Source organism: Triticum aestivum, chromosome 3A, assembly GCF_018294505.1.
Source record: "Triticum aestivum cultivar Chinese Spring chromosome 3A, IWGSC CS RefSeq v2.1, whole genome shotgun sequence".
Taxonomy (NCBI): Eukaryota; Viridiplantae; Streptophyta; class Magnoliopsida; order Poales; family Poaceae; genus Triticum; species Triticum aestivum.
In genome coordinates, this window is record NC_057800.1 from 522,104,328 (window position 1) to 522,123,252 (window position 18,925).

Here is an 18,925-nt window from a genome sequence, read left to right on the forward strand (position 1 = left end):
TGCCAGCAATACTCAAAGGCTAGTCTCAATGGGTAAGCGACGCAAAAGTGTAAGGCTATGATGACTATGAATGTAATGGCAAGAATGATGTATCCAATTCCAAGATGATGTTACCGCTTCTTGCTTACGGTATGGTGTCAAAATGTTTGCACGAATACCAAGATGTAGTCGAGGTGGTCGTTGTTGATGACGCATCTGTGGCGAAGATGAGCGGTGGTGATGTTGATGTCGAACCGTACCTAAATAGCCCAAACACAATAGGGCACGGAACCGCAACTCAAATTCTCAAAGCACAAGGTGGCAACACATGTCGGAGTGCGAAACGGGTAAGTAATGGTGGTGGTAAATGAAAGTGGTGATGGCGTATAGGTGGTGGGAGTGCGTAAGCGGAAGTGGGACGGTGGTGGTGACTAAACTGAAAAAATTCAGTTTCGTTAGGGTACGTCAGACGTCCGGGATGGGCCGGTCGTCCGGTCGTCGGACATCCGGGGACGGTCGGACATCCGGTGCTTGGGAGAAATTTCGGGCACGGGAAGAACAGCTAGGGTTCATGATGGGGATGGCGAAAATGGTCAAATCCAGAGGATTTTGTGGATGGAAAAGGTGGGGAAAGGGGGGGAAGCTAGATCCACTCAAGGCAAAGTAAATCCACGGATCAAATCCAACAAAATTTCATCACACCAACAAATCACAAAAAATGGGCTATTTTTGTGGGGAAATTTTTGAATTAGGGACAAAATCAACAAAACAAGGCTAGAAACACAACGGGGAGGCTCCGAAATCGTGATCAATGTGGCTCTAGATACCAAGATGATGTAGGGTGGAACCATATATGGCTGATCTTTCCGAAAGGAGCGGATCCCGCGAAGAACACGATGGGGAAACGAGGGAAATCATGAGAGGAACACTAAACCAACAAGAAATAGTCACACATATGCTAGATCCTCGAGTACATAGAGATCACACGATACACGGTCAACATCAGACGATACAAAGGTAGCCGGTTCTTCTCCAAAGGAGGTCTTAATGGGGCCGCCCAAAGGAGGGTCTTGAATCCAAGGGGATCTTCTCCGTAGAGGGGTCGCGGTCTCTCTCGTGGAGTAGATCCGTAATGGATGAGCAAAGCTCTATCTCACATATGAGCTAAACCAATGTTGACCCTAAAACGTAGGTAGGAGAAGAGTATATATAGTCTAGGTGGGCGAAGGGGTACATGGGATGCGGCCCAACACATAACAACACACAGGCGTAGGACGTCCGGGAGACACCGGTCGTTCGGAGGCTCATGAGGGTCCGGACGTCCGGTGCTTGTCGGACGTCCGTAGATTTGGCTCGGGTGTGCTTCGGTCGGACGTCTGGTCGGGGTCGGTCGTCCGGGCGCCGGTCGTCCAGGTGGCTTCGGAAATCTGCAGTTTTGGCTCGGGTGTGGATGTGTCGGACGTTCGGTCTGGGTCGGTCGTCCGGAGCCTGGAGATCGTCGGACGTCCGGCCCTGGTCGGTCGTCCGGAGTCTGTAGCTTCTTTCGCATCTCTTCTTCTTCATGTCCATCTTCCTCTTCTGATTCTCCTTGCTCCTTAGCTTCTTCATGGCTAACTCCTCGACACCTGAGTATGCATAATGTCTCCGTTTGAGGTAGTAGCCAGGTATCATGTGCATCGAAGTGAACTTGTGAGAGGAGAGATGTCACCTGGTTTTGAGAGCTCTTGCACGTGCTTGTGTCATGGGTCCGCTAGGCACTTGGTGAGACGATGGTAGGTCCATCGGGATGACCTTGGGATGCTCTGCATCATCTCCTCTACTTTGTTGTTGAAAGTTTTACGTGGCTGCTATGGGCTTCTAGCAAGAACCGTTCTTACCTACGCATCAAAACCACAACGATTTTTCGTCAAGTGTGTTGTTTTAACCTTCCACAAGGACCGGCCGTAGTCAAATTTGATTCAACTAAAGTTGGAGAAACACACACCTGCCAGCCACCTATGTGCAAAGCACGTCGGTAAAACCAGTCTCATGAACATGGTCATGTAATGTTGGTCCGGGCCGCTTCATCCAACAATACCGTCAAATCAAAATAAGACGTTGGTGGTAAGCAGTATGACTATTATCACCCACAACTCTTTGTGTTCTACTCATGCATATCTGACGGAAATATGCCCTAGAGGCAATAATAAAGTTGTTATTTATATTTCCTTATATCATGATAAATGTTTATTATTCATGCTAGAATTGTATTAACCGGAAACTTAGTACATGTGTGAATACATAGACAAACAAAATGTCACTAGTATGCCTCTACTTGACTAGCTCGTTGAATCAATGATGGTTATGTTTCCTAACCATAGACATGAGTTGTCATTTGATTAACAGGATCACATCATTAGAGAATGATGTGATTGACTTGACCCATCCATTAGCTTAGCACGATGATTGTTTAGTTTGTTGCTATTGCTTTCTCCATAACTTATACATGTTCCTATCACTATGAGATCATGCAACTCACGAATACCGGAGGAACACTTCGTGTGCTATCAAACATCACAACATAACTGGGTAATTATAAAGGTGCTCTACAGGTGGCTCCAATGGTGTTTATTGAGTTGGCATAGATCGAGATTAGGATTTGTCACTCCGATTGTCGAAGAGGTATCTCTGGGCCCTCTCGGTAATGCACATCACTATAAGCCTTGCAAGCAATGTGACTAATGAGTTAGTTACGGGATGATGTGTTACGGAACGAGTAAAGAGACTTGCCGGTAGCGAGATTGAACTAGGTGTTGAGGTACCGACGATCGAATCTCGGGCAAGTAACATACCGATGAGAAAGGGAACAATGTATACCATTATGCGGTTTGACCGATAAAGATCTTCGTAGAATATGTAGGAGCCAATATGAGCATCTAGGTTCCGCTATTGGTTATTGACCGGAGACTAGTCTCGGTCATGTCTACATAGTTCTCGAACCCGTAGGGTCCGCATGCTTAACGTTCGGTGACGATCGGTAATATGAGTTTATGTGTTTTGATGTACTAAAGTAAGTTCGGAGTCCCGGATGAGATCGGGGACATGACGAGGAGTCTCGAAATGGTCAAGACATAAATATCGATATATTGGACGACTATATTCGGACATCAGAAAGGTTCCGAGTGATTCGGGTATTTTCGGAGTACCGGATAGTTACGGGAATTCGCCAGGGAGCATATGGGCCTTATTGGGCTTTAGCGGAAAGAGAGAGGGGAGGCTGCGCTCCCCCAAGGCTTAGTTCGAATTGGACTAGGGGGAGGGGCGGTGCCCCCTCCTTCCTTCTCTTCTCTTTTCCCTTTCCTTCTCTTCTACTCCTACTACATGGAAGGGGGAATCCTACTCCCAATGGGAGTAGGACTCCCCAGGGCGTGCCATAGTAGAGGGCCGGCCCTCCCCTTCCTCCACTCCTTTATATATGGGGGAGGGGGCACCCCATGGACACACAAGTTGATCAGTTGATCTTTTAGCCGTGTGTGGTGCCCCCCTCCACCATAATCCACCTCGGTTATATCGTAGCGGTGCTTAGGCGAAGCCCTGTTTCGGTAGAAACATCATCACCGTCATCACGCTGTCGTGCTAACGAAACTCTCCCACGAAGCTCTACTGGATCGTGAGTTCATGGGACGTCACCGAGCTGAACGTGTGCAGATCGCGGAGGTGCCGTATGTTCGGTACTAGGATCAGTCGATCGTGAAGACGTACGACTACATCAACCGCGTTGTCATAACGCTTCCGCTTACGGTCTACAAGGTGGCATCCGAGCCAGGTTTATGCGTAGATGTTATATGCACGAGTAGAACACAAAGGAGTTGTGGGCATGGGTATATACATATTGCTTGCCGTCACTAGTTGATTCTTGATTCAGCGGCATTGTTGGATGAAGCGGTCCAGACCGACATTATGCGTAGGCTTACACGAGACCGGTTCTACCGATGTGCTTCGCACACAGGTGGCTAGTGGGTGTCTATTTCTCCAGCTTTAGTTGAATCAATTTCAATGAACAGGGTTCTTTCTGGAGATCGAAAAGCAATCACTATACTACGTTGTGGTTTTTGATGCGTAGGTAAGAAACGGTTCTTGCTCAGCCCATAGCAGCCACGTAAAATTTGCAAGAAGAAAGTAGAGGACGTCTAACTTGTTTTTGTAGGGCATGGTATGATGTGATATGGTCAAGATGTGATGAGATATAAATTGTTGTATGAGATGATCATGTTTTGTTAAAGTTATCGGCAACTGGCAGGAGCCTTATGGTTGTCTCTTTATTGCATAAGATGCAAGCGCCATATAATTGCTTTACTTTATTGCTATGTGATAGCAATAGTTGCAAAAGCAATAGTTGGTGAGACGACCATGTTACGACACGTTGATAGAGATCAAGATGATGGAGATCATGGTGTCATGTCGGTGACGATAGAGATCATGACGGTGTTTTGGATATGGAGATCAAAGGCACAGGATGATGATGGCCATATCATGTCACATATTTTGATTACATGTGATGTTTATCTTTTATACATCTTATTTTGCTTCGTTCGGCAGTAGCATTATAAGATGATCTCTCACTAAATTTCAAGGTATAAGTGTTTTGCCTGAGTATGCACCGTTGCAACAGTTCGTAGTGCCGAGACACCACGTGATGATCGGGTGTGATAAGCTCTACGTTCACATACAACGGGTGCAAGCTAGTTTTGCACACGCAGAATACTCGGGTTAAACTTGATGAGCCTAGCATATGTAGATATGGCCTTGGAACACTAAGACCGAAAGGTCAAGCATGAATCATATAGTAGATATGATCAACATAGTGATGTTCACCATTGAAAACTACTCCATATCACGTGATGATCGGACATGGTTTGGTTGATATGGATCACGTGATCATTTAGATGACTAGAGGGATGTCTATCTAAGTGGGAGTTCTTAAGTAATATGATTAATTGAACTTTGATTTATCATCAACTTAGTCCTCATAGTATTTGCATATCTATGTTGTAGATCAATAACTTGCGATGTAGCTCCCCGTTTATTTTTGATATGTTCCTAGAGAAAAATAAGTTGAAAGATGTTAGTAGCAATGATGCAGACTAGCTCCATGATCTGAGGGTTATCCTCATTGCTGCACAGAAGTATTATGTCCTTGATGCACCGCTATGTGACGGACCTATTGCAGGAGCAGATACAGACGTTATGAACGTTTGACAAAGCTCGGTATGATGACTACTTGATAGTTTAGTGCACCATGCTTTACGGCTTAGAACCAGGACGTCAAAAATGTTTTGAATGCCATGGAGCATATAAGATGTTCCAAGAGCTGAAATTGGTATTTCAAACTCATGCCCGAGTCGAGAGGTATGAGACCTCTGACAAGTACTTTGCCTACAAGATGGAGGAGAATAGTGTTGGGGAACGTAGTAATTTCAAAAAAAATCCTATGCACACGCAAGATCATGGTGATGCATAGCAACGAGAGGGGAGAGTGTTGTCCACGTACCCTCGTAGACCGAAAGCGGAAGCGTTAGCACAACGCGGTTGATGTAGTCGTATGTCTTCACGATCCGACCGATCAAGTACCAAACGCACGGCACCTCCGAGTTCTGCACACGTTCAACTCGATGGCGTCCCTCGAACTCCGATCCAGCCGAGTGTTGAGGGAGAGTTTCATCAGCACGACGGCGTGGTGACGATGATGATGTTCTACCGAGGGCTTCGCCTAAGCACCGCTACGATATGATCGAGGTGGATTATGGTGGAGGGGGGCACCGCACACGGCTAAGAGATCAAGAGATCAATTGTTGTCCCTATGGGGTGCCCCCTCCTCCGTATATAAAGGGGGGAAGGAGGAGGGGGCCGGCCAAGAGGAGCAGGCGCGCACAAGGGGGGCAATCCTACTCCATGTAGGTTTTGCCCCCCTTTCCTATTCCAACAGGGAGAAGGGGGAAGGGGGAGGTGGAGAGAAGGAAGGAGAAGGGGGGCCGCGCCCCCTTCCCTTTCCCAATTCGTATTGGGGCAAGGGGGGCGCGCGCCACCTCCTGCTACCTCTCCTCTTCCACCACTTTGGGCCCATGAGGCCCAATAACCCCCGGGGTGTTCCAGTAACTCCCGAATACTACGGTATATATCCGATAACCCCCGGAACTATTCCGATGTCCGAATATAGTCGTCCAATATATCAATCTTCATGTCTCAACCATTTTGAGACTCCTCGTCATGTCCGTGATCACATCAGGGACTCCGAACTACCTTCGGTACATCAAAATACACAAACTCATAATATAACTGTCATTGAACTTTAAACGTGCAAACCCTACGGGTTCGAGAACTATGTAGACATGACCGAGACACGTCTTCGGTCAATAACCAATAGCGGAACCTGGATGCTCATATTGGCTCCTACATATTCTATGAAGATCTTTATCGGTCAAACTGCATAACAACATACATTGTTCCCTTTGTCATCGGTATGTTACTTGCCTGAGATTTGATCGTCGGTATCTCAATACCTAGTTCAATCTCGTTACCGGCAAGTCTCCTTACTCGTTCCGTAACACATCATCCCGCAACTAACTCATTAGTTGCAATGCTTGCAAGGCTTAAGTGATGTGCATTACCAAGTGGGCCCAGAGATACCTCTCCGACAATCGAGTGACAAATCCTAATCTCGAAATACGCTAAGCCAACAAGTACCTTCGGAGACACCTGTAGAGCACCTTTATAATCACCCAGTTACGTTGTGACGTTTGGTAGCACACAAAGTGTTCCTCCAGTAAACGGGAGTTGCATAATCTCATAGTCATAGGAACATGTATAAGTCATGAAAAAAGCAATAGCAACAAACTAAACGATCAAGTGCAAAGCTAACGGAATGGGTCAAGTCAATCACATCATTCTCCTAATGATGTGATCCCATTAATCAAATGACAACTCATGTCTATGGTTAGGAAACATAACAATCTTTGATCAACAAGCTAGTCAAGTAGAGGCATACTAGTGACACTCTGTTTGTCTATGTATTCACGCATGTATTATGTTTCCGGTTAATACAATTCTAGCATGAATAATAAACATTTATCATGATATAAGGAAATAAATAATAACTTTATTATTGCCTCTAGGGCATATTTCCTTCAGTATCCCACTTGCACTAGAGTCAATAATCTAGATTACACAGTACTGATTCTAACACCGATGGAGCCTTGGTGCTGATCATGTTTTGCTCATGGAAGAGGCTTAGTCAACGGGTCTGCAACATTCAGATCCATATGTATCTTGCAAATTTCTATGTCTCCCACCTGGACTAAATCCCGGATGGAATTGAAGCGTCTCTTGATGTGCTTGGTTCTCTTGTGAAATCTGGATTCCTTCGCCAAGGCAATTGCACCAGTATTGTCACAAAAGATTTTCATTGGACCCGATGCACTAGGTATGAGACCTAGATCGGATATGAACTCCGTCATCCAGACTCCTTCATTCGCTGCTTCTGAAGCAGCTATGTACTCCGCTACACATGTAGATCCGGCCACAACGCTTTGTTTAGAACTGCACCAACTGACAGCTCCACCGTTCAATGTAAACACGTATCCGGTTTGCGATTTAGAATCATCCGGATCAGTGTCAAAGCTTGCATCGATGTAACCATTTACGACTAGCTCTTTCTCACCTCCATAAACGAGAAACATGTCCTTAGTCCTTTTCAAGTATTTCAGGATTTTCTTGACCGCTGTCCAGTGATCCACTCCTGGATTACTTTGGTACCTCCCTGCTAAACTTAGCAAGGCACACATCAGGTCTGGTACACAGCATTGCATACATGATAGAGCCTATGGCTGAAGCATAGGGAACATCTTTCATCTTCTCTCCATTTTCTGCAGTGGTCGGGCATTGAGTCTTACTCAACTTCACACCTTGTAACACAGGCAAGAACCCTTTCTTTGCTTGATTCATTTTGAACTTCTTCAAAACTTTGTCAAGGTATGTGCTTTGTGAAAGTCCAATTAAGCGTCTTGATCTATCTCTATAGATCTTAATGCCCAATATATAAGTAGCTTCACCGAGGTCTTTCATTGAAAAACTCTTGTTCAAGTATCCCTTTATGCTATCCAGAAATTCTATATTATTTCCAATCAGCAATATGTCATCCACATATAATATCAGAAATGCTACAGAGCTCCCACTCACTTTCTTGTAAATACAGGCTTCTCCAAAAGTCTATATAAAACCAAATGCTTTGATCACACTATCAAAGCATTTATTCCAACTCCGAGAGGCTTGCACCAGTCCATAAATGGATCGCTGGAGCTTGCACACTTTGTTAGTTCCCTTTGGATCGATAAAACCTTCAGGTTGCATCATATACAACTCTTCTTCCAGAAATCCATTCGGGAATGCAGTCTTTACATCCATTTGCCAAATTTCATAATCATAAAATGCGACAATTGCTAACATGATTCGGACAGACTTAAGCATCGCTACGGGTGAGAAGGTCTCATCGTAGTCAACCCCTTGTACTTGTCGAAAACCTTTCGCAACAAGTCGAGCTTTATAGACAGTAACATTACCGTCAGCGTCAGTCTTCTTCTTGAAGATCCATTTATGCTCAATGGCTTGCCGATCAACGGGCAAGTCAACCAAAGTCCACACTTTGTTCTCATACATGGATCCCATCTTAGATTTCATGGCTTCAAGCCATTTTGCGGAATCTGGGCTCGTCATCGCTTCCTCATAGTTCGTAGGTTCTTCATGCTCTAGTAACATAACCTCCAGAACAGGATTACCGTACCACTCTGGTGCAGATCTCACTCTGGTTGACCTACGAGGTTCAGTAACAACTTGATCTAAAGTTTCATGATCATCATCATTAACTTCCTCACTAATTGGTGTAGGTGTCACAGGAACCGGTTTCTGTGATGAACTACTTTCCAATAAGGGAGCAGGTACACTTACCTCATCAAGTTCTACTTTCCTCCCACTCACTTCTTTCGAGAGAAACTCCTTCTCTATAAAGATTCCAAATTTAGCAACAAAATTCTTACCTTCGGATCTGTAATAGAAGGTGTACCCAACAATCTCTTTTGGGTATCCTATGAAGACACATTTTTCTGATTTGGGTTCGAGCTTATCAGGTTGAAGCTTTTTCACATAAGCATCGCAGACCAAACTTTAAGAAACGACAACTTTGGTTTCTTGCCAAAACACAGTTCATAAGGCGTCGTTTCAACGGATTTTGATGGTGCCCTATTTAACATGAATGCAGCCGTCTCTAAAGCATAACCCCGAAACGATAGCGGTAAATCGGTAAGAGACATCATAGATCACACCATATCTAGTAAAGTACGATTACGACGTTCAGACACACCATTACGCTGTGGTGTTCCGGGTGGCGTGAGTTGCAAAACTATTCCGCATTGTTTCAAATATAGACCAAACTCGTAACTCAAATATTCTCCTCCACGATCAGATCGTAGAAACTTTATTTTCTTGTTATGGTGATTTTCAACTTCACTCTGAAATTCTTTGAACTTTTCAAATGTTTCAGACATATGTTTCATTAAGTAGATATACCCATATCTGCTTAAATCATCTGTGAAGGTGAGAAAATAACGATACCCGCCGCGAGCCTCAACATTCATCGGACCGCATACATCTGTATGTATGATTTATAACAAATTTGTTTCTCTCTCCATAGTTCCGGAGAACGGCGTTTTAGTCATCTTGCCCATGAGGCACGGTTCGCAAGTACCAAGTGATTCATAATCAAGTGGTTCCAAAAGTCCATCAGTATGGAGTTTCTTCATGTGCTTTATACCGATATGACTTAAACGACAGTGCCACAAATAAGTTGCACTATCTTTATCAACTCTGCATCTTTTGGCTTCAATATTATGAATATGTGTATCACTACTATCGAGATTCAACAAAAATAGACCACTCTTTAAGGGCGCATGACCATAAAAGATATTACTCATATAAATAGAACAACAATTATTCTCACATTTAAATGAATAACCATCTCGCATCAAACAAGATCCAGATATAATGTTCATGCTCAACGCTGGCACCAAATAACAATTATTTAGGTCTAAAACTAATCCTCAAGGTAGATGTAGAGGTAGCATGCCGACCACGATCACATCGACTTTGGAACCATTTCCCACGCGCATCGTCACCTCGTCCTTAGCCAATCTTTGCTTAATCCGTAGCCCCTGTTTCGAGTTGCAAATGTTAGCAATAGAACCAGTATCAAATACCCAGGTGCTACTGCGAGCATTAGTAAGGTACACATCAATAACATGTATATCACATATACCTTTGTTCACCTTGCCATCCTTCTTATCCGCCAAATACTTGGGGCAGTTCCGCTTCCAGTGACTAGTCTGCTTGTAGTAGAAGCACTCAGTCTCAGGCTTAGGTCCAGACTTGGGTTTCTTCTCCTAAGCATCAACTTGTTTGCCATTCTTCTTGAAGTTCCCCTTCTTCTTCCCTTTGCCCTTTTCTTGAAACTGGCGGTCTTATTGACCATCAGCACTTCATGCTCCTTCTTGATTTCTACCTCCGCAGCCTTTAGCATTGCGAAGAGCTCGGGAATAGTCTTATTCATCCCCTTGCATATTATAGTTCATCATGAAGCTTTTGTAGCTTGGTGGCAGTGATTGAAGAACTCTGTCAATGACACTATCAACAGGAAGATTAACTGCCAGTTGAGTCAAGTGATTATGCTACCCAGACATTTTGAGTATATGTTCACTGATAGAACTATTCTCCTCCATCTTGCAGCTATAGAACTTATTGGAGACTTCATATCTCTCAATCCGGGCATTTGCTTGAAATATTAACTTCAACTCCTGGAACATCTCATATGCTCCATGACGTTCAAAACGTCATTGAAGTCCCGGTTCTAAGACGTAAAGCATGGCACACTGAACTATCGAGTAGTCATCAGCTTTACTCTGCCAAACGTTCTTAACATTATCAGCAGCATCTGCAGCAGGCCTGGCACCCAGCGGTGCTTCCAGGACATAATTCTTCTATGCAGCAATGAGGATAATCCTCAAGTTACTGGCCCAGCCCGTGTAATTGCTACCATCATCTTTCAACTTTGCTTTCTCAAGGAACGCATTAAAATTCAACGGAACAACAACACGGGCCATCTATCTACAATCAACATAGACAAGAAAGATACTAAGTTCATGATAAATTTAAGTTCAATTAATCATATTACTTAAGAACTCCCACTTAGATAGACATCCCTCTAATCTTCTAAGTGAACACATGATCCATATCAACTAAACCATGTCCGATCATCACGTGAGATGGAGTAGTTTCAATGGTGAACATCACTATGTTGATCATATCTACTATATGATTCACGCTCGACCTTTCGGTCTCCGTGTTCCGAGGCCATATCTGTTATGTGCTAGGATCGTCAAGTTTAACCTGAGTATTCCGTGTGTGCAACTATTTTGCACCCGTTGTATTTGAACGTAGAGCCTATCACACCCGATCATCATGTGGTGTCTCAGCACGAAGAACTTTCGCAACGGTGCATACTCAGGGAGAACACTTATACCTTGATAATTTAGTGAGGGATCATCTTATAATGCTACCGTCAATCAAAGCAAGATAAGATGCATAAAATATAAACATCACATGCAATCAATATAAGTGATATGATATGGCCATCATCATGTTGTGCTTGTGATCTCCATCTCCGAAGCACCATCATGATCACCATCGTCACCGGCGCGACACCTTATCTCCATCATAGCATCGTTGTCATCTCGTCAATCTTTATGCTTCTACGACTATCGCTACCGCTTAGTGATAAAGTAAAGCATTACAGGGCGATTGCATTGCATACAATAAAGCAACAACCATATGGCTCCTGCCAGTTGTCGATAACTTGGTTACAAAACATGATAATCTCATACAATAAAATTTAGCATCATGTCTTGACCATATCACATCACAGCATGCCCTGCAAAACAAGTTACACGTCCTCTACTTTGTTGTTGCAAGTTTTACGTGGCTGCTACGGGCTTAGCAAGAACCGTTCTTACCTACGCATCAAAACCACCACGATAGTTTGTCAAGTTGGTGTTGTTTTAACCTTCGCAAGGACCGGGCGTAGCCACACTTGGTTCAACTAAAGTTGGAGAAACTGACACCCGCCAGCCACCTGTGTGCAAAGCACGTCGATAGAACCAGTCTCGCGTAAGCGTACGCATAATGTCGGTCCGGGCCGCTTCATCCAACAATACCGCCGAACCAAAGTATGACATGCTGGTAAGCAGTATGACTTATATCGCCCACAACTCACTTGTGTTCTACTCATGCACATAACATCAATGCATAAACTAGGCTCTGATACCACTGTTGGGGAATGTAGTAATTTCAAAAAAATTCCTACGCACACACAAGATCATGGTGATGCATAGCAACGAGAGGGGAGAGTGTTGTCCACGTACCCTCATAGACCAAAAGCGGAAGCGTTAGCACAATGTGGTCGATGTAGTCGTACGTCTTCATGATCCGACCGATCAAGTACCGAATGCACGGCACCTCCGAGTTCTGCACACGTTCAACTCGATGACATCCCTCGAACTCCGATACAGCCGAGTGTTGAGGGACCGTTTCGTCAGCATGACAGCCTGGTGACGATGATGATGTTCTACCAACGCAGGGCTTTGCCTAAGCACTGCTATAATATGATCAAGGTGGATTATGGTGGACGGGGGCACCGCACACGGCTAAGAGATCAAGAGATCAATTGTTGTCCCTATGGGGTGCCCCCCTCCTCCGTATATAAAGGGGGAAGGAGGAGGGGCCGGCCAAGAGGAGGAGGCGCGCCCAAGGGGGGGCAATCCTACTCCAAGTAGGTTTTGCCCCCCTTTCCTATTCCAACTAGGAGAAGGGGGAAGGAGGAGGTGGAGAGAAGGAAGGAGAAGGGGGGGGTGCCTCCTTCCCTTTCCCAATTCGGATTTGGGCAAGGGGGGCCGCGCGCCACCTCCTCCTGCCTCTCCTCTTCCACCACTTTGGGCCCATGAGGCCCAATAACCCCCGGGGTGTTCCAGTAACTCTCCGGTACTCCGGTATATATCCGATAACCCCCGGAACCATTCCGGTGTCCGAATATAGTCATCGAATATATCAATCTTCATGTCTCGACCATTTCGAGACTCCTCGTCATGTCCGTGATCACATCCGGGACTCTGAACTACCTTCGGTACATCAAAACACACAAACTCATAATATAACCGTCATCGAACTTTAAGCATGCGGACCCTACGGGTTCAAGAACTATGTAGACATGATCGAGACACGTCTTCGGTCAATAACCAATAGCGGAACCTGGTTTCTCATATTGGCTCCTACATATTCTACGAAGATCTTTATCGGTCAAACCGCATAGCAACATACATTTTTCCCTTTGTCATCGGTATGTTACATGCCCGAGATTCGATCGTCGGTATCTCAATACCTAGTTCAATCTCGTTAGCGGCAAGTCTCTTTACTCGTTCTGTAACACATCATCCCGCAACAAACTCATTAGTTGCAATGCTTGCAAGGCTTAAGTGATGTGCATTACCGAGTGGGCCCAGAGATACCTCTCCGACAATCGGAGTGACAAATCCTAATCTCGAAATACGCCAACCCAACAAGTACCTTCGGAGACACCTACAGAGCACCTTTATAATCACCCATTTACATTGTGAGATTTGGTAGCACACAAAGTGTTCCTCCGGTAAACCGGAGTTGCATAATCTCATAGTCATAGGAACATGTATAAGTCATGAAGAAAGCAATAGCAACAAACTAAACGATCAAGTGCTAAGCTTACGGAATGGGTCAAGTCAATCACATCCTTCTCCTAATGATGTGATCTCATTAATCAAATGACTACTCATGTCTATGGTTAGGAAACATGACCATCTTTGATCAACAAGCTAGTCTAGTAGAGGCATACTAGTGACACTCTGTTTGTCTATGTATTCACACATGTATTATGTTTCCGGTTAATACAATTCTAGCATGAATAATAAACATTTATCATGATATAAGGAAATAAATAATAACTTTATTATTGCCTCTAGGGCATATTTCCTTCAAATAGCTCAACCAGTGAGCATGAGCTCAGATTCTCTAAGTACTACAATCACTTGAATCAAGTGGGAGTTAATCTTCCAAATAAGATAGTCATTGACAGAGTTCTCTAGTCACTATCACCAAGTTACTATAACCTAGTGATGAACTATAATACGCAAGGGATAACGGAAACGATTCCGAAGCTCTTCGTGATGCTGAAATCAACAAAGGTAGAAATCAAGAAAAGCATCAAGTGTTGATGGTTGACAAGACCACTAGTTTCAAGTAAAAGGGCAAGGTAAAGAAAGGGAACTTCAAGAATAATGGCAAGCAAGTTGCCACTCCCATGAAGAAGCCCAAAGCTAGACCCAAGCCTGAAACTGAGTGCTTCTACTTCAAAGGGAATGGTCACTGGAAGTGGAACTACCCTAGATACTTGGCGGGTAAGAAGGATGGCAAAGTGAACAGAGGTATATTTGATATACATGTTATTGATGTGTACCTTACTAGTGTTTATAGCAAACCCCTCGGTATTTGATACTGGTTTAGTTGCTAAAAGTAGTAACTCGAAACGGGAGTTGAAAAATAAACAAAGACTAGTTGAGGGTGAGGTGACGATGTGTATTGGAAGTAATTCCAAAGGTTGATAAGATCACCATCGCACACTCCCTTTACCTTCGGGATTAGTGTTGAACCTAAAATAAATGTTATTTGGTGTCTGCGTTGAGCATAATATGATTGGATCATGTTTATTGCAATACGGTTATTCATTTAAGTCAAAGAATAATTGTTATTCTATTTACATGAATAAAACCTTCTGTGGTTGAGGGAGTCCTGGATTAGGGGGTCTCCCGACAGCCGGACTATATCCTTTGGTCGGACTGTTGGACTATTAAGATACAAGACTAAAGACTTCATCCCGTGTCCGGATGGGACTCTACTTGGCGTGGAAGGCAAGCTAGGCAATACGGATATGGATATCTCCCTCTTTGTAACCGACCTTGTGTAACCCTAGCCCCCTCCGGTGTCTATATAAATCGAAGGGTTTTAGTCCGTAGGACAACATACAATCATACCATAGGCTAGCTTCTAGAGTTTAGCCTCTCTGATCTCGTGGTAGATCTACTCTTGTAATACTCATATCATCAAGAACAATCAAGCAGGACGTAGGGTTTTACCTCTATCAAGAGGGCCCGGACCTGGGTAAAACATCGTGTCCCCTGCCTCCTGTTACCATCCGCCTTAGATGCACAGTTCGGGACCCCCTACCCGAGATCCGCCAGTTTTGACACCAACATTGGTGCTTTCATTGAGAGTTCCACTATGTCGTCACCATAAGGCTTGATGGCTCCTTCGATCATCGCTAGCGATGCGGTCCAGGGCGAGGCTTTCCTCCCCGGATAGATCTTCATATTCGGCGGCTTTGCACTGAGGTCCAATTCACTTGGCCATCTAGAGAAGATTGAGAGCTACGCCCCTGGCCATCAGGTCAGTTTTGGAAACTTGAACTACACGGCCGACATCCGTGGAGACTTGATCTTTGACGGATTCGAGCCCATGTCGGACGCGCCGTACAGTCTTGACGAGCATGACGTAACTCTGTCGTCGGACAATATTCGAGAGATCGCATCCGCAGCTACTCCGTCCATCAATCCGGAGCAAGTCACGCCATCCGAGAGCGGAGGGATGGACCCCGCCATGGAGGCCGCCTCTCAGTGGCGATAGAGTCGGATACTGACTTCACCCCTTACGAGAGCCGTGTCGCAAAACCACTGGATTCATCTACGGCCACGGACTCCGAGCCACTCATATCCATGCCCGTCGAGTCCGACTGGGCGCCGATCATGGGTTCACCTCCGCGGACATCTTTCAGCACTCACCCTTCGGGGAAGTGCTAAATTCATTAAGGTCTCTCTCCCTGTCAGGAGAACCTTGGCCGAACTATGTCCGGCTAGAATGGGATGCGGGCGACGAGGAAATTTGCTGCCCACCCACCACCCACTTAGTAGCCACTGTCGACGACTTAACCGACATGCTCGACTTCGGCTCCGAAGACTTCGACAGTATGGACGACGAAGCCGGAGACGAACAGGATCCACCACCCTCAGGGCACTGGACCGCCACCTCCTCATATGATATATACATGGTGGACACCCCCAAAGAAGCCAATGGCGACGAGAAAGCGGAGGATGACCCCTCCAAAAAGCAACCCAAGCGCCAACGTCAGCGGCGCCGCTCTAAGTCCCGCCACAGCAAGAGTAGTGATACCAGCACAGGAGATAATAGCACTCCAGATAGCGCCGAAGACAACAACAATCCCCTCCAGCACGGTGCAGAGCTAGAGGACGAACAAGCTAGCCCCCCAGAGCGGGCAGCAGATGGAGAACCGGAGGAGGATAATTACATGCCTCCCTCCGAAGACGAGGCGAGCCTCGGCGACGACGAGTTTATCGTGCTTGAGGACCCCGTCGAGCAAGAGCGCTTCAAGCTCCGGCTTATGGCCACGACAAGTAGCCTAAAGAAGAAACAACAACAGCTTCAAGCTGATCAAGACTTGCTAGCAGACAGATGGACCGAAGTCCTTGCGGCCAAGGAGCATGAATTCGAGTGCCCGTCCAAGAGTTACCCCAAACGCAAGTTGCTACCTCACCTCGTGGAGGAAGCGTTGAAACCTCATTCACCAGTGTACGATGCGGCTGACCAGCCACTACGCGGCCGAGATAGAGAGGCGTTTCAGCCTAAAGATCAGTCTGCGCCCCGTCACCACTCCGTCAAAGATACTAAGGCCTGGGGCAATACAGAGGACCTGCAAGACATCTTGGACAGCAAGGTCAATATACGGGATACGAACACGTGCGCCCACACGGGACGATGATCGTCGCGTCGGATACACCAAGAATAAATTCGGCCGGGCCAAATATAGCAGACAAGACTCATACGAACTATGTCGGGATATAGCCCGGCACAGAGGCGCCGCACACATCCTATGCTTCACTGATGAAGTTATGAATCATGAATTCCCGGAGGGTTTCAAACCCGTAAATATTGAATCATACGACGGCACAACAAATCCTGCTGTATGGATTGAGGATTTCCTCCTTCACATCCACATGGCTCGCAGTGACGATCTACATGCCATCAAGTACCTCCCACTAAAACTCAAAGGACCAGCTTGGCATTGGCTGAATAGCTTGCCAGCAGATTCTGTTGGCAGTTGGGAGGATTTGGAAGATGCATTTCTTGACAACTTCCAGGGCACTTATGTGCGGCCACCGGATGCTGATGACTTGAGCCACATAACCCAGCAGCCAGGGAATCGGCCAGACAATTCTGGATACGGTTCTTGACTAAGGAAAATCAAATTGTAGACTGTCCGGATGCAGAAGCCCTAGCGGAATTCAAGCATAACATCCGCGACGAGTGGCTCCCCCGCCACCTCGGCCAGGAGAAGCCAAAATCTATGGCAGCCCTCACAACACTCATGACCCACTTCCGCGCGGGCGAGGACAGCTGGCTGGCTCGCAGCAACAACACATCAAGGAATTCGGATACCTCGGATACCAAAGACGTTAACGGTAGGCAGCGTCGTAATAGACCAAAGCGCCGTAATAATGGCGATAACACCGAAGATACAGCAGTCAATGCCGGATTCAAAGGCTCTAGATCCGGTCAGCGGAAAAAGGCATTCAAAAGAAATGCTCTGGCTCCGTCCAGTCTGGATCGCATACTGGATCGCTCGTGTCAAATCCACGGCACCCCTGACAAGCCAGCCAATCACACAAACAGAGAATGCTGGGTGTTCAAGCAGGCCGGCAAGTTAAATGCCGAAAACAAGGACAAGGGGCTGCATAGCGATGACGAGGAGGAGCTGCGGCTGCCGAACCCAGGAGGACAGAAGGGGTTTCCCCCGCAAGTGAAGACAGTGAACATGATATACGCAACCCACATTCCCAAGAGGGAGCGGAAGCGTGCACTAAGGGACATCTACGCGATGGAGCCCGTCGCCCCGAAGTTCAACCCATGGTCTGCTTGTCCAATCACCTTCGATCGTAGGGACCACCCCACTAGCATCCGTCATGGCGGATCCGCGCACTGGTCCTAGACCCCATCATTGACGGATTTCACCTCACTCGAGTCCTTATGGACGGCGACAGCAGCCTGAACCTGCTTTATCAGGATACAGTGCGAAAAATGGGTATCGATCCCTCAAGGATCAAACCCAGCAAAACCACATTTAAAGGCGTCATCCCAGTTGTAGAGGCCCATTGCACAGGCTCAATCACACTGGAAGTGGTCTTCGGATCACCGGATAACTTCCAAAGTGAAGAGTTAATCTTCGACATTGTCCCGTTTCGCAGTGGCTATCATGCATTGCTCGAACAGACAACATTTGCAAAATTCAATGCAGTGCCGCATTACGCCTATCTCAAGCTCAAGATGCCAGGACCTTGCAGGGTCATAACAATAAATGGAAACATAGAACGCTCGCTCCGTACGGAAGAGCACACTGCGGCCCTTGCAACAGAGGCACAAATCAGCATGTTCAGACAGACCACTCATTCGGTGTTACAGCCCCCGAACACCTTCAAGCGAATCCGGAATAATCTGTAACAGGATCTCCTAGCGTGATCTACGCTCGCCTAGCAATTCGGCCCCCATCCCAGTCCCAGTGCAGCGATGAAATTTGTGCCGCGCGTACATAACTACGCATTGAAAATACCATGGACATAGGCGGGGCACAATCAGGACACGCCCCGCATTGTGGCTTAACCACACCAGGGGCTGTATACCTTTGGCATTCCCTTTCTCTTTCAGGTCCTAACACTTC